Source organism: Leptopilina boulardi, unplaced genomic scaffold (genome assembly GCF_019393585.1).
Source record: "Leptopilina boulardi isolate dan_hultmark-lab unplaced genomic scaffold, ZJU_Lbou_2.1 LbouV2_368, whole genome shotgun sequence".
In the NCBI taxonomy this organism is placed as follows: Eukaryota; Metazoa; Arthropoda; class Insecta; order Hymenoptera; family Figitidae; genus Leptopilina; species Leptopilina boulardi.
In genome coordinates, this window is record NW_026137938.1 from 1,117,207 (window position 1) to 1,129,885 (window position 12,679).

Consider the following 12,679-nt stretch of genomic DNA (forward strand, 5'->3'; position numbering starts at 1 on the left):
CCTTAGTATCTTTTAGTCGAAGAGTGCGAAGCTAATTTATTCATCAATGACAGACAATGCTGTCTGCCATTTTTTTTTGTAATGTTGTAATCATTTCATTGATCCTAAACTTTTCAATACAACTTTCCCACAAACATTCACTTCGTATGTATCATTACATACATTGATGATTTTGGACGGCCAAAAAAAACTCCCCGACCTCACCCAAACCTTGCAGCCGGGCTGAAGCAGTTTTGCTTTGTCCCCATGATGCAACCTTAAAAAAAAGAATGATTTTATATTACATATTTGTGTCCCGAAATGCAAGTGTAAAAGTGATTGTTGTTTCATTTTTTTAAAATAAATTTATAATACCCACACGGAGAGAAATTTGTCCCTAATTTCGTATGAAAACAACTTACTCATTTAGTAAAACAACTATTGCGACTTTAATAGCATAAAATTTATACCAATACCACTCTTGGACATACTAAAATAGTTTGGGTTGTTCCCGAGAGATAAAGTGTCGTTGATTCTTCTATATTCGTATAAATGTCATGTGAATATAGGTTTTCATCCTGCCATGCGAATTTCGTTCAAGGCATATACTAATATAGCATCAAACGTTGAGCGATTATTTGACAACTAATTGGAATAATCGCTCGATGTTGACGCTATATTGGTATGTGCCTTGAACGAATCTCGCACGGCAGAGCGGGGAACTATGTTCACGACGAAACGACGATCGCAACGACTCTGCGATTTCGCATACATGTGGAACCGCTGTTAAGTGGAGGCGCCTCCACTTAACTACGGCTTGTGCTGGTAACATCCCACTCGGTAAAAGTAATTTATTCATTTAATACAGACATTGCTGCCTGCCATTTTTTTAATTGGAGATGACTTGTCATTTTTGCTTCTTCCTCCTGAAGTGAAGTTTTTTGGAAAAATTGTATTGACCCTAAACTTTTAAATACAATTTTTCCACAAACATTCACTTCATACTGTAATATGTGTAATGTACGCGAATGCTAGAAAGTAAATGACGAATGACTTGACGAAGAGAATTACGAATTTAGACGATTATGTCCGATTAAAGGAAAGTGATAAGAGGAGATGGGCAGAAGCTCGTCGACCGTGGTTTATACTTGTCGGAAAAACGATGTATAGTAATATTATAAAGGAGTGACAATTTTCTTAAAATATATCCTGACTTTCTTTTAAATTGTGTTTGTTTTTATTTATTTTATTCCACTACAGATTTCATTTCTATTAATTCAATGTTTAAATTTCTGATAAAGTTCTCTACTGCAGGATGTAATACATTTACTTCTTCTACAGTTAAATCTATTGTAGATAGATCTATTTGTAGATTTGTCTACTCTACTGCGGTTTGTCTAATAATAGTTTTTACTACCGCTACTGGTACACTTTTAACTTGTTTCTTGAAAACAGCCTTCATTTTAGCGCGTCTAAAGTGGGTAGTACATTTACCTTAGTATCTTTTAGTCGAAGAGTGCGAAGCTAATTTATTCATCAATGACAGACAATGCTGTCTGCCATTTTTTTTTTGTAATGTTGTAATCATTTCATTGATCCTAAACTTTTCAATACAACTTTCCCACAAACATTCACTTCGTATGTATCATTACATACATTGATGATTTTGGACGGCCAAAAAAAACTCCCCGACCTCACCCAAACCTTGCAGCCGGGCTGAAGCAGTTTTGCTTTGTCCCCATGATGCAACCTTAAAAAAAAGAATGATTTTATATTACATATTTGTGTCCCGAAATGCAAGTGTAAAAGTGATTGTTGTTTCATTTTTTTAAAATAAATTTATAATACCCACACGGAGAGAAATTTGTCCCTAATTTCGTATGAAAACAACTTACTCATTTAGTAAAACAACTATTGCGACTTTAATAGCATAAAATTTATACCAATACCACTCTTGGACATACTAAAATAGTTTGGGTTGTTCCCGAGAGATAAAGTGTCGTTGATTCTTCTATATTCGTATAAATGTCATGTGAATATAGGTTTTCATCCTGCCATGCGAATTTCGTTCAAGGCATATACTAATATAGCATCAAACGTTGAGCGATTATTTGACAACTAATTGGAATAATCGCTCGATGTTGACGCTATATTGGTATGTGCCTTGAACGAATCTCGCACGGCAGAGCGGGGAACTATGTTCACGACGAAACGACGATCGCAACGACTCTGCGATTTCGCATACATGTGGAACCGCTGTTAAGTGGAGGCGCCTCCACTTAACTACGGCTTGTGCTGGTAACATCCCACTCGGTAAAAGTAATTTATTCATTTAATACAGACATTGCTGCCTGCCATTTTTTTAATTGGAGATGACTTGTCATTTTTGCTTCTTCCTCCTGAAGTGAAGTTTTTTGGAAAAATTGTATTGACCCTAAACTTTTAAATACAATTTTTCCACAAACATTCACTTCATACTGTAATATGTGTAATGTACGCGAATGCTAGAAAGTAAATGACGAATGACTTGACGAAGAGAATTACGAATTTAGACGATTATGTCCGATTAAAGGAAAGTGATAAGAGGAGATGGGCAGAAGCTCGTCGACCGTGGTTTATACTTGTCGGAAAAACGATGTATAGTAATATTATAAAGGAGTGACAATTTTCTTAAAATATATCCTGACTTTCTTTTAAATTGTGTTTGTTTTTATTTATTTTATTGCACTACAGATTTCATTTCTATTAATTCAATGTTTAAATTTCTGATAAAGTTCTCTACTGCAGGATGTAATACATTTACTTCTTCTACAGTTAAATCTATTGTAGATAGATCTATTTGTAGATTTGTCTACTCTACTGCGGTTTGTCTAATAATAGTTTTTACTACCGCTACTGGTACACTTTTAACTTGTTTCTTGAAAACAGCCTTCATTTTAGCGCGTCTAAAGTGGGTAGTACATTTACCTTAGTATCTTTTAGTCGAAGAGTGCGAAGCTAATTTATTCATCAATGACAGACAATGCTGTCTGCCATTTTTTTTTTGTAATGTTGTAATCATTTCATTGATCCTAAACTTTTCAATACAACTTTCCCACAAACATTCACTTCGTATGTATCATTACATACATTGATGATTTTGGACGGCCAAAAAAAACTCCCCGACCTCACCCAAACCTTGCAGCCGGGCTGAAGCAGTTTTGCTTTGTCCCCATGATGCAACCTTAAAAAAAAGAATGATTTTATATTACATATTTGTGTCCCGAAATGCAAGTGTAAAAGTGATTGTTGTTTCATTTTTTTAAAATAAATTTATAATACCCACACGGAGAGAAATTTGTCCCTAATTTCGTATGAAAACAACTTACTCATTTAGTAAAACAACTATTGCGACTTTAATAGCATAAAATTTATACCAATACCACTCTTGGACATACTAAAATAGTTTGGGTTGTTCCCGAGAGATAAAGTGTCGTTGATTCTTCTATATTCGTATAAATGTCATGTGAATATAGGTTTTCATCCTGCCATGCGAATTTCGTTCAAGGCATATACTAATATAGCATCAAACGTTGAGCGATTATTTGACAACTAATTGGAATAATCGCTCGATGTTGACGCTATATTGGTATGTGCCTTGAACGAATCTCGCACGGCAGAGCGGGGAACTATGTTCACGACGAAACGACGATCGCAACGACTCTGCGATTTCGCATACATGTGGAACCGCTGTTAAGTGGAGGCGCCTCCACTTAACTACGGCTTGTGCTGGTAACATCCCACTCGGTAAAAGTAATTTATTCATTTAATACAGACATTGCTGCCTGCCATTTTTTTAATTGGAGATGACTTGTCATTTTTGCTTCTTCCTCCTGAAGTGAAGTTTTTTGGAAAAATTGTATTGACCCTAAACTTTTAAATACAATTTTTCCACAAACATTCACTTCATACTGTAATATGTGTAATGTACGCGAATGCTAGAAAGTAAATGACGAATGACTTGACGAAGAGAATTACGAATTTAGACGATTATGTCCGATTAAAGGAAAGTGATAAGAGGAGATGGGCAGAAGCTCGTCGACCGTGGTTTATACTTGTCGGAAAAACGATGTATAGTAATATTATAAAGGAGTGACAATTTTCTTAAAATATATCCTGACTTTCTTTTAAATTGTGTTTGTTTTTATTTATTTTATTCCACTACAGATTTCATTTCTATTAATTCAATGTTTAAATTTCTGATAAAGTTCTCTACTGCAGGATGTAATACATTTACTTCTTCTACAGTTAAATCTATTGTAGATAGATCTATTTGTAGATTTGTCTACTCTACTGCGGTTTGTCTAATAATAGTTTTTACTACCGCTACTGGTACACTTTTAACTTGTTTCTTGAAAACAGCCTTCATTTTAGCGCGTCTAAAGTGGGTAGTACATTTACCTTAGTATCTTTTAGTCGAAGAGTGCGAAGCTAATTTATTCATCAATGACAGACAATGCTGTCTGCCATTTTTTTTTGTAATGTTGTAATCATTTCATTGATCCTAAACTTTTCAATACAACTTTCCCACAAACATTCACTTCGTATGTATCATTACATACATTGATGATTTTGGACGGCCAAAAAAAACTCCCCGACCTCACCCAAACCTTGCAGCCGGGCTGAAGCAGTTTTGCTTTGTCCCCATGATGCAACCTTAAAAAAAAGAATGATTTTATATTACATATTTGTGTCCCGAAATGCAAGTGTAAAAGTGATTGTTGTTTCATTTTTTCAAAATAAATTTATAATACCCACACGGAGAGAAATTTGTCCCTAATTTCGTATGAAAACAACTTACTCATTTAGTAAAACAACTATTGCGACTTTAATAGCATAAAATTTATACCAATACCACTCTTGGACATACTAAAATAGTTTGGGTTGTTCCCGAGAGATAAAGTGTCGTTGATTCTTCTATATTCGTATAAATGTCATGTGAATATAGGTTTTCATCCTGCCATGCGAATTTCGTTCAAGGCATATACTAATATAGCATCAAACGTTGAGCGATTATTTGACAACTAATTGGAATAATCGCTCGATGTTGACGCTATATTGGTATGTGCCTTGAACGAATCTCGCACGGCAGAGCGGGGAACTATGTTCACGACGAAACGACGATCGCAACGACTCTGCGATTTCGCATACATGTGGAACCGCTGTTAAGTGGAGGCGCCTCCACTTAACTACGGCTTGTGCTGGTAACATCCCACTCGGTAAAAGTAATTTATTCATTTAATACAGACATTGCTGCCTGCCATTTTTTTAATTGGAGATGACTTGTCATTTTTGCTTCTTCCTCCTGAAGTGAAGTTTTTTGGAAAAATTGTATTGACCCTAAACTTTTAAATACAATTTTTCCACAAACATTCACTTCATACTGTAATATGTGTAATGTACGCGAATGCTAGAAAGTAAATGACGAATGACTTGACGAAGAGAATTACGAATTTAGACGATTATGTCCGATTAAAGGAAAGTGATAAGAGGAGATGGGCAGAAGCTCGTCGACCGTGGTTTATACTTGTCGGAAAAACGATGTATAGTAATATTATAAAGGAGTGACAATTTTCTTAAAATATATCCTGACTTTCTTTTAAATTGTGTTTGTTTTTATTTATTTTATTGCACTACAGATTTCATTTCTATTAATTCAATGTTTAAATTTCTGATAAAGTTCTCTACTGCAGGATGTAATACATTTACTTCTTCTACAGTTAAATCTATTGTAGATAGATCTATTTGTAGATTTGTCTACTCTACTGCGGTTTGTCTAATAATAGTTTTTACTACCGCTACTGGTACACTTTTAACTTGTTTCTTGAAAACAGCCTTCATTTTAGCGCGTCTAAAGTGGGTAGTACATTTACCTTAGTATCTTTTAGTCGAAGAGTGCGAAGCTAATTTATTCATCAATGACAGACAATGCTGTCTGCCATTTTTTTTTTGTAATGTTGTAATCATTTCATTGATCCTAAACTTTTCAATACAACTTTCCCACAAACATTCACTTCGTATGTATCATTACATACATTGATGATTTTGGACGGCCAAAAAAAACTCCCCGACCTCACCCAAACCTTGCAGCCGGGCTGAAGCAGTTTTGCTTTGTCCCCATGATGCAACCTTAAAAAAAAGAATGATTTTATATTACATATTTGTGTCCCGAAATGCAAGTGTAAAAGTGATTGTTGTTTCATTTTTTCAAAATAAATTTATAATACCCACACGGAGAGAAATTTGTCCCTAATTTCGTATGAAAACAACTTACTCATTTAGTAAAACAACTATTGCGACTTTAATAGCATAAAATTTATACCAATACCACTCTTGGACATACTAAAATAGTTTGGGTTGTTCCCGAGAGATAAAGTGTCGTTGATTCTTCTATATTCGTATAAATGTCATGTGAATATAGGTTTTCATCCTGCCATGCGAATTTCGTTCAAGGCATATACTAATATAGCATCAAACGTTGAGCGATTATTTGACAACTAATTGGAATAATCGCTCGATGTTGACGCTATATTGGTATGTGCCTTGAACGAATCTCGCACGGCAGAGCGGGGAACTATGTTCACGACGAAACGACGATCGCAACGACTCTGCGATTTCGCATACATGTGGAACCGCTGTTAAGTGGAGGCGCCTCCACTTAACTACGGCTTGTGCTGGTAACATCCCACTCGGTAAAAGTAATTTATTCATTTAATACAGACATTGCTGCCTGCCATTTTTTTAATTGGAGATGACTTGTCATTTTTGCTTCTTCCTCCTGAAGTGAAGTTTTTTGGAAAAATTGTATTGACCCTAAACTTTTAAATACAATTTTTCCACAAACATTCACTTCATACTGTAATATGTGTAATGTACGCGAATGCTAGAAAGTAAATGACGAATGACTTGACGAAGAGAATTACGAATTTAGACGATTATGTCCGATTAAAGGAAAGTGATAAGAGGAGATGGGCAGAAGCTCGTCGACCGTGGTTTATACTTGTCGGAAAAACGATGTATAGTAATATTATAAAGGAGTGACAATTTTCTTAAAATATATCCTGACTTTCTTTTAAATTGTGTTTGTTTTTATTTATTTTATTCCACTACAGATTTCATTTCTATTAATTCAATGTTTAAATTTCTGATAAAGTTCTCTACTGCAGGATGTAATACATTTACTTCTTCTACAGTTAAATCTATTGTAGATAGATCTATTTGTAGATTTGTCTACTCTACTGCGGTTTGTCTAATAATAGTTTTTACTACCGCTACTGGTACACTTTTAACTTGTTTCTTGAAAACAGCCTTCATTTTAGCGCGTCTAAAGTGGGTAGTACATTTACCTTAGTATCTTTTAGTCGAAGAGTGCGAAGCTAATTTATTCATCAATGACAGACAATGCTGTCTGCCATTTTTTTTTTGTAATGTTGTAATCATTTCATTGATCCTAAACTTTTCAATACAACTTTCCCACAAACATTCACTTCGTATGTATCATTACATACATTGATGATTTTGGACGGCCAAAAAAAACTCCCCGACCTCACCCAAACCTTGCAGCCGGGCTGAAGCAGTTTTGCTTTGTCCCCATGATGCAACCTTAAAAAAAAGAATGATTTTATATTACATATTTGTGTCCCGAAATGCAAGTGTAAAAGTGATTGTTGTTTCATTTTTTCAAAATAAATTTATAATACCCACACGGAGAGAAATTTGTCCCTAATTTCGTATGAAAACAACTTACTCATTTAGTAAAACAACTATTGCGACTTTAATAGCATAAAATTTATACCAATACCACTCTTGGACATACTAAAATAGTTTGGGTTGTTCCCGAGAGATAAAGTGTCGTTGATTCTTCTATATTCGTATAAATGTCATGTGAATATAGGTTTTCATCCTGCCATGCGAATTTCGTTCAAGGCATATACTAATATAGCATCAAACGTTGAGCGATTATTTGACAACTAATTGGAATAATCGCTCGATGTTGACGCTATATTGGTATGTGCCTTGAACGAATCTCGCACGGCAGAGCGGGGAACTATGTTCACGACGAAACGACGATCGCAACGACTCTGCGATTTCGCATACATGTGGAACCGCTGTTAAGTGGAGGCGCCTCCACTTAACTACGGCTTGTGCTGGTAACATCCCACTCGGTAAAAGTAATTTATTCATTTAATACAGACATTGCTGCCTGCCATTTTTTTAATTGGAGATGACTTGTCATTTTTGCTTCTTCCTCCTGAAGTGAAGTTTTTTGGAAAAATTGTATTGACCCTAAACTTTTAAATACAATTTTTCCACAAACATTCACTTCATACTGTAATATGTGTAATGTACGCGAATGCTAGAAAGTAAATGACGAATGACTTGACGAAGAGAATTACGAATTTAGACGATTATGTCCGATTAAAGGAAAGTGATAAGAGGAGATGGGCAGAAGCTCGTCGACCGTGGTTTATACTTGTCGGAAAAACGATGTATAGTAATATTATAAAGGAGTGACAATTTTCTTAAAATATATCCTGACTTTCTTTTAAATTGTGTTTGTTTTTATTTATTTTATTCCACTACAGATTTCATTTCTATTAATTCAATGTTTAAATTTCTGATAAAGTTCTCTACTGCAGGATGTAATACATTTACTTCTTCTACAGTTAAATCTATTGTAGATAGATCTATTTGTAGATTTGTCTACTCTACTGCGGTTTGTCTAATAATAGTTTTTACTACCGCTACTGGTACACTTTTAACTTGTTTCTTGAAAACAGCCTTCATTTTAGCGCGTCTAAAGTGGGTAGTACATTTACCTTAGTATCTTTTAGTCGAAGAGTGCGAAGCTAATTTATTCATCAATGACAGACAATGCTGTCTGCCATTTTTTTTTTGTAATGTTGTAATCATTTCATTGATCCTAAACTTTTCAATACAACTTTCCCACAAACATTCACTTCGTATGTATCATTACATACATTGATGATTTTGGACGGCCAAAAAAAACTCCCCGACCTCACCCAAACCTTGCAGCCGGGCTGAAGCAGTTTTGCTTTGTCCCCATGATGCAACCTTAAAAAAAAGAATGATTTTATATTACATATTTGTGTCCCGAAATGCAAGTGTAAAAGTGATTGTTGTTTCATTTTTTCAAAATAAATTTATAATACCCACACGGAGAGAAATTTGTCCCTAATTTCGTATGAAAACAACTTACTCATTTAGTAAAACAACTATTGCGACTTTAATAGCATAAAATTTATACCAATACCACTCTTGGACATACTAAAATAGTTTGGGTTGTTCCCGAGAGATAAAGTGTCGTTGATTCTTCTATATTCGTATAAATGTCATGTGAATATAGGTTTTCATCCTGCCATGCGAATTTCGTTCAAGGCATATACTAATATAGCATCAAACGTTGAGCGATTATTTGACAACTAATTGGAATAATCGCTCGATGTTGACGCTATATTGGTATGTGCCTTGAACGAATCTCGCACGGCAGAGCGGGGAACTATGTTCACGACGAAACGACGATCGCAACGACTCTGCGATTTCGCATACATGTGGAACCGCTGTTAAGTGGAGGCGCCTCCACTTAACTACGGCTTGTGCTGGTAACATCCCACTCGGTAAAAGTAATTTATTCATTTAATACAGACATTGCTGCCTGCCATTTTTTTAATTGGAGATGACTTGTCATTTTTGCTTCTTCCTCCTGAAGTGAAGTTTTTTGGAAAAATTGTATTGACCCTAAACTTTTAAATACAATTTTTCCACAAACATTCACTTCATACTGTAATATGTGTAATGTACGCGAATGCTAGAAAGTAAATGACGAATGACTTGACGAAGAGAATTACGAATTTAGACGATTATGTCCGATTAAAGGAAAGTGATAAGAGGAGATGGGCAGAAGCTCGTCGACCGTGGTTTATACTTGTCGGAAAAACGATGTATAGTAATATTATAAAGGAGTGACAATTTTCTTAAAATATATCCTGACTTTCTTTTAAATTGTGTTTGTTTTTATTTATTTTATTCCACTACAGATTTCATTTCTATTAATTCAATGTTTAAATTTCTGATAAAGTTCTCTACTGCAGGATGTAATACATTTACTTCTTCTACAGTTAAATCTATTGTAGATAGATCTATTTGTAGATTTGTCTACTCTACTGCGGTTTGTCTAATAATAGTTTTTACTACCGCTACTGGTACACTTTTAACTTGTTTCTTGAAAACAGCCTTCATTTTAGCGCGTCTAAAGTGGGTAGTACATTTACCTTAGTATCTTTTAGTCGAAGAGTGCGAAGCTAATTTATTCATCAATGACAGACAATGCTGTCTGCCATTTTTTTTTTGTAATGTTGTAATCATTTCATTGATCCTAAACTTTTCAATACAACTTTCCCACAAACATTCACTTCGTATGTATCATTACATACATTGATGATTTTGGACGGCCAAAAAAAACTCCCCGACCTCACCCAAACCTTGCAGCCGGGCTGAAGCAGTTTTGCTTTGTCCCCATGATGCAACCTTAAAAAAAAGAATGATTTTATATTACATATTTGTGTCCCGAAATGCAAGTGTAAAAGTGATTGTTGTTTCATTTTTTCAAAATAAATTTATAATACCCACACGGAGAGAAATTTGTCCCTAATTTCGTATGAAAACAACTTACTCATTTAGTAAAACAACTATTGCGACTTTAATAGCATAAAATTTATACCAATACCACTCTTGGACATACTAAAATAGTTTGGGTTGTTCCCGAGAGATAAAGTGTCGTTGATTCTTCTATATTCGTATAAATGTCATGTGAATATAGGTTTTCATCCTGCCATGCGAATTTCGTTCAAGGCATATACTAATATAGCATCAAACGTTGAGCGATTATTTGACAACTAATTGGAATAATCGCTCGATGTTGACGCTATATTGGTATGTGCCTTGAACGAATCTCGCACGGCAGAGCGGGGAACTATGTTCACGACGAAACGACGATCGCAACGACTCTGCGATTTCGCATACATGTGGAACCGCTGTTAAGTGGAGGCGCCTCCACTTAACTACGGCTTGTGCTGGTAACATCCCACTCGGTAAAAGTAATTTATTCATTTAATACAGACATTGCTGCCTGCCATTTTTTTAATTGGAGATGACTTGTCATTTTTGCTTCTTCCTCCTGAAGTGAAGTTTTTTGGAAAAATTGTATTGACCCTAAACTTTTAAATACAATTTTTCCACAAACATTCACTTCATACTGTAATATGTGTAATGTACGCGAATGCTAGAAAGTAAATGACGAATGACTTGACGAAGAGAATTACGAATTTAGACGATTATGTCCGATTAAAGGAAAGTGATAAGAGGAGATGGGCAGAAGCTCGTCGACCGTGGTTTATACTTGTCGGAAAAACGATGTATAGTAATATTATAAAGGAGTGACAATTTTCTTAAAATATATCCTGACTTTCTTTTAAATTGTGTTTGTTTTTATTTATTTTATTCCACTACAGATTTCATTTCTATTAATTCAATGTTTAAATTTCTGATAAAGTTCTCTACTGCAGGATGTAATACATTTACTTCTTCTACAGTTAAATCTATTGTAGATAGATCTATTTGTAGATTTGTCTACTCTACTGCGGTTTGTCTAATAATAGTTTTTACTACCGCTACTGGTACACTTTTAACTTGTTTCTTGAAAACAGCCTTCATTTTAGCGCGTCTAAAGTGGGTAGTACATTTACCTTAGTATCTTTTAGTCGAAGAGTGCGAAGCTAATTTATTCATCAATGACAGACAATGCTGTCTGCCATTTTTTTTTTGTAATGTTGTAATCATTTCATTGATCCTAAACTTTTCAATACAACTTTCCCACAAACATTCACTTCGTATGTATCATTACATACATTGATGATTTTGGACGGCCAAAAAAAACTCCCCGACCTCACCCAAACCTTGCAGCCGGGCTGAAGCAGTTTTGCTTTGTCCCCATGATGCAACCTTAAAAAAAAGAATGATTTTATATTACATATTTGTGTCCCGAAATGCAAGTGTAAAAGTGATTGTTGTTTCATTTTTTCAAAATAAATTTATAATACCCACACGGAGAGAAATTTGTCCCTAATTTCGTATGAAAACAACTTACTCATTTAGTAAAACAACTATTGCGACTTTAATAGCATAAAATTTATACCAATACCACTCTTGGACATACTAAAATAGTTTGGGTTGTTCCCGAGAGATAAAGTGTCGTTGATTCTTCTATATTCGTATAAATGTCATGTGAATATAGGTTTTCATCCTGCCATGCGAATTTCGTTCAAGGCATATACTAATATAGCATCAAACGTTGAGCGATTATTTGACAACTAATTGGAATAATCGCTCGATGTTGACGCTATATTGGTATGTGCCTTGAACGAATCTCGCACGGCAGAGCGGGGAACTATGTTCACGACGAAACGACGATCGCAACGACTCTGCGATTTCGCATACATGTGGAACCGCTGTTAAGTGGAGGCGCCTCCACTTAACTACGGCTTGTGCTGGTAACATCCCACTCGGTAAAAGTAATTTATTCATTTAATACAGACATTGCTGCCTGCCATTTTTTTAATTGGAGATGACTTGTCATTTTTGC